The 5,525-nt window shown below is 35.4% G+C and overlaps 1 pseudogene; it reads right to left on the bottom strand.

The window, feature by feature from the left end:
• Window positions 1-3,332: 3,332 nt before the first annotated feature.
• Window positions 3,333-3,723, bottom strand: LOC117032368 (60S ribosomal protein L34-like; annotated as a pseudogene).
• Window positions 3,724-5,525: the final 1,802 nt, after the last annotated feature.

Raw genomic sequence — 5,525 nt, forward strand, 5'->3', positions numbered from 1 at the left:
TTCCTTCATGTTAAATCCAGCAATATTGCATCTGTCTGACTACTATTCTCACATCTCCTTTTCTGCCCACAGCTGGGAAAGGTTGTCTGCTTCTAAGGATGTGTATGATTAGATTGGGCCCCCTAGATATCCAGGACAATCTCCCCATCTCAAGGTCCTTAATCTTAATCACATTGGCAAAGTCCCTTTTGTCATGTGCTGTGACATGCTCATAGATTCTGGAGATTTGGATGCAGACACCTTTGGGAGATATTTTTCTTCCTCCTACAGCTGACTGCGTCAGAACAGACTTGGTCACTACCAAGGGCTTCTCCTTTTTGCTTTTTTCTCTTCCCTCCCCTCTTACTCTCTAGTACTTGCTCTCCTGCATCTCCATTTTTACAGCTCTTTTGAATGGGTGTGACTGTTTGAACAATAAGCTTTGCCTGCCCAATCTCTGTAGATCTTTCGCTAGCTGAAAATGGACTCAGATTATTGTAGACTTTCTTGAAACTTGGGTTTTCTAGAAAACAGACTCTACAGTGGAACATACATTGTAAGAAGCTTGTTAGGGAGTGTTTTGGAGATCAAAAACCGTAGAAGAGAAAGGAAAGAAGCAGCAGTGTTGGGCAGAGGAAAAGATCAGGCTGCAATATAGTCTTGACTATATATTGGAAAAGGAGCTTCTGAAGCCAGGCAGACCCTACAGATTATTCTGTTACAATGAAGAGCGCCAGGCCTACATGCTATGGAAGCTACCAGTCATTGAATGCACGTTGCTCAACTAGAAGTAAGGCAGTCTCTACAACCCCGAGCAACTCCCAGTGAGGATGACAGTTGAGACCCATCAGGCAGCAGCTGAAGAAATAAGCCTTTCAGTCTTGAAGGGAGATCTGGGAAGTACATCACGGTATCCACTACTCCTCCCGATTTTTATTCCTTAATTTAAATCTGATCTCTGCTACATACATTTTTACAACATATTTCTCTGGTGGTGTTGACTGACCGAGCCATGAATAAATTGGGTAGAGCTAAAGAATTTAATTTCCCTTGCACAGGCTGCCTGTTTTTTTAAAACAATCCACTTTATATTTAGTCTATAGAATGGGATAGTGTTAGGTAAGGGGGAAGCCAACACTTTATATCCCTAAGTTACCTGCAGATGAGAACACGAATTGAAAACTCTTTTTTTTTTTTTTTTTTTTTTTACAGTCCTTGAGCGGGAGAGACAGACGTAAAATGATATTTGTGTGTTTTTCTTTTTTTAAAATGAAAAAAAAATCAAATTTAAAGAGACCATGTAGGAATAAGATCACAATAAAACATGGATTTTTTTTTTTTAAGTTATTTTGTGTTCCCATCCCCATGATCACCTCACCTTTGGCAACCATCAGCTTGTTCTTTACAAGTCTGTTTCTGTTTTGTTTTTCTTAGCTTCCACATATAAGTGAAATCATACAATATTTGTCTTTCTCTGTCTCACTTTTTCCCTTAGCACGATGTCCTCTAGGTCCATCCATGTTGTCACAAATGGCAAGACACCATTTGTTATTTTTATTGCTAAATATCATTCCATTGTGTTTGTGTATAGACCACATCTTCTTTACATATTCATCTATTGCCGGACATCTAGGTTGCTTCCCTATCTTGCCTATTACTAGAAGTGCTACAATGAACATAGGGCTGCATATATCTTTTTAAAATTAGTGTTTTTGTTTTCTTTGGATTAATATTCAAAAGTGAAATTGCTGGATTGTATGGCAGCTCTGTTTTTAATTTTTTGAGGAATCTCTGTACTATCTTCCATAGTAGCTGCACTAATTTACAATCCCACTAACAATGTATGAGTGTTCCCTTTTCACCACATCCTTGTCAACACTTGTTGCTTGTTGATATACCATATTGATGATAGCCATTCTGACAGGTGTAAGGTAATATCTCATTGTGGTTTTAATTTGAACTTTCCCGATGATTAGTGATGTTATCTTTTTATATGTGTGTTGGCCATCTGGATGTCCTCTTGGGAAAAATATCTATTTAGGAACTCTGCCCACTTTTTAATTGGAATGTGTGTGTGTGTGTGTGTGTGTTGTTTATGAGGTTTTTAATATATTTAGGATATTAACCCCTTATCTGTTGTATCATTTGTGAATATCTTCTCCCATTTAGTAGGTTGTCTTTTTATTTTGTTGATGGTTTCTTTCGCTGTGCAGAAACTTTTTAGTTTGATGTAGTTCTATGTGTCCCTTTATTCTTTTGTTTCCCTTGCTTAAGGAGCTCTATCAAAAAAAGATATTGCTTAGTGCTATGTCAAAGAGTTTATTGCCTATGTTTTCTTCTAGGAATTTTATGGCTTCAGGCCTAACATTTAAGTTTTTAATCCATTTTGAGTCTATTGTTGTATATGAGGTCAGACAATTAAGTTCACAAACTCATCCTAGAAAAAGTGCTACATAACTCATTGCTGAATATCACTACAGTCACCTTCGAAGTACACCCCTTGGGAAGCTATGCACTGACGCCAGCACCTAGTCCACCCTTCAAAGCAATTTAGGAACTTTTTATCTGGAATGGCCATCAAAGCTATCATCGTATTACCCTTGATGTCTTGAATGTCATCAAAATGTCTTCCTTTCAATATTTCCTTTATCTTCGGGTAAAGAAAGAAGTCATTGAGGGCCAGATCAGGTGAGTAGGGAGGATTTTCCAAGACAGTTATTTGTTTTTGGCTAAAAACTCCCTCACAGACAGTGCCGTGTGAGCTGGTGCATTGTCGTGATGCAAGAGCTAAAAATTATTGGCTAAAGGTTCAGGTCGTCTAACTTTTTCATGCAGCCTTTTCAGCACTTCCAAATAGTGAACCTGGTTAACTGTTTGTCCAGTTGGTACAAATTCACGATTAATAATCCCTCTGATACATCAAAAAAGTCTAGCAACATCATTGTAACAAGTTTGCAAACTTGATTGTCAGACCTTGTATGTTACAAGAAAGTCATCCAATTAGATTTTTTGCATGTATCTGTCCAGTTTTGCCAATACCACTTGTTGAGATTGCCTTTAACCCATTGTATATCTTTACCCTCTTGTTGTAGATTAATTGACCACATAAATTAGGATTTATTTCTGGGTTCTCTATTGTTTTCTCTTGATCTATATATGATTTTATGCCAATAACATATTGTTTTGATTATTATAGCTTTGTAGTATAGTTGAAATCAGGGAACATGATAACTCCAACTTTGTTCCTTCTCGATGTTTCTTGGGCTATTTGGGGTCTTGTGGTTCCATATAAATTTCAGAATTAGTCTAATTCTGAGAAGAATGCCTTTGGTATTTTTTTTTTTTTTGCCTTTTAATTATTTTTGTTACTCAAAAAAAAGCTTCATTTTTTTATTTAGCTTTCTGACTCTGTGCTTGTGCCTTCAACAATTTCACAAAGATTTTCTGTTCCTCGATAAGGAAAGCACGCTTGATCCTGTCACAGACACATTTAGTACACATGGATCCACCATAGGCCTAGCTGACATATTTTTTCATTTTAGACAATCTCATCAGAACTTTAGGTCTCACAGCACGAACTCCACAGAGTCGGCCTGGGCACACGCCACATGCAGATTTTGGTGCTTTCCCAACCTTCTTGGTATAAAGGTAAACAATTCCATTACCAGGGGTTCGGGACAGCTCAGTTTTGTTAGAAGCTGTATTGTAGGACAGCCTCCTACGGTATGTCAAACATTGGACCATTCTGAATGCCTGTAGACAACGTCCCTGGAATAGCTGCCTTTGGTATTTTAATAGGCATTACATTGAATCTGTATATTAATTAAAGTAGTAAGGGCATTTTAGCAATATTAATTTTTTCCAATCCATGAGCAAGGGACATCCCATTTATTTGTGTCTTGTTCAGTTTCTTTCTTGTGTCTTACGAGTTTTCAGAATACAGGTCTTTCAACTCTTTGCTTAAATTTATTCCTAAGTATTTTATACCTTTTGGTGCAATTGTAAATGGGATTATTTTCTCAATTTCTCCTGCTTGTTCATTATTTGCATATACATATGCAAGAGATTTCTGTATATAGATTTTGTGTCTTGCAACTTTACTGAAGTCATTTATTAGTTTTAATAGTGGTTTTCTTTTGTTTTGGTTTTTGGTGGAGTCTTTTGGGCTTTATATATCTAGTATCATGTCATCTGCAAATCATAAGTTTTACTTCTTCCTTTCCAATTTGGATGTCTTTTATGTGTTTGTGTTGTCTGATTTCTGTGGCTAGGACTTCCAATATTACGTTAAATAGAAGTGGTGATAGTTGTCATTCTGTCGTATTCCTGATCTTAGAGAAAAGGTTTTCACATTTCCTCATTGAGTATGATATTAGCTGTGGATTTGTCATGTATGGCCTTTATTATGTTGAGATATGTCTCTTCTATACTCACTTTGTTGAGACTTTTTATCCTTAATGGATATTGAATTTTGTCAAATGCTTTTTCTGCATCTATTGATATGATCATATAATTTTTATCTTTCATTTTGTTTATGCAGTGCATCACATTAATTGATTAGTGTATATTGAACCAAACTTGCATCCCAGGGATGCATCCCACTTGATCGAGGTATATGATCTTTTTAATGTATTGTTGAATTCAGTTTATTAATATTATGTTGAGGATTTTTGCATCTATGTTCAAGGATATTGGCCTGTAATTTTCATTTTTTGTAATGTCTTTACCTGGTTTTTGGTATCAGGGTAATGCTGGCTTCATAAAATGACTTTAAAAATGTTCCTTCCTCTTCAATATTTTTTAAATAGTTTAAGAAGTATAAGTGCTAATTCTTCTTTGAATGTTTGGTAGACCACCTGTGAAGTCATGTGGTCATGGACTTTTATTTATTGGGAGTTTTTTGATTACTGCTTCAATTTTATTGGTGGTAATTGGTTTGTTTAGACTTTTTGTTTCTTCCTGTTTCAGTCTGGGAAGATTATATACTTCTGGGAATGTATCCACTACTTTTAGACTGTAAAATTTTGGGGTATATAATTGTTCATAATACTCTTTAATGATTCTATTTCTATGGTGTCAGTTGTAACATCACTCTCATTTCTGATTTTATTTATTTGGGCTCTCTTTTTCTTGATGAGTTTGGATAAAAGGCTTGTCTATTTTATTTTATTGATATTTTATATTTTTAAAATTTATATTGTGGTTATTTCTACTCTGATCTTAACTATTCTCTTTCTTCTGTTTACTCTGAGTTTTATTTGTTCTTTTTCTAGTTACTTTCGGTATAGAATTAGATTGTTTATTTGAGATTTTTCTGGTTTCTTCATAGAATTGAGAATTATTCCTTCCTCTTGCATTATACTGTGCAGTGTGACAGTAGTGTATGGAGTCAGAGCTATATTAAATTTCAAAATCCAGAGCTTACTGGTTTTGTGACCCAAGGCAAAACAAGCAAGCAAACAAACAAACAAACAAAAACACTTAACTACATTAAAGCTCAGTTTCTTTATTTGCAAAAACAGTGATATAAGGTTTCTACCACTGTG

Source organism: Rhinolophus ferrumequinum, chromosome 12 (assembly GCF_004115265.2).
Source record: "Rhinolophus ferrumequinum isolate MPI-CBG mRhiFer1 chromosome 12, mRhiFer1_v1.p, whole genome shotgun sequence".
In the NCBI taxonomy this organism is placed as follows: Eukaryota; Metazoa; Chordata; class Mammalia; order Chiroptera; family Rhinolophidae; genus Rhinolophus; species Rhinolophus ferrumequinum.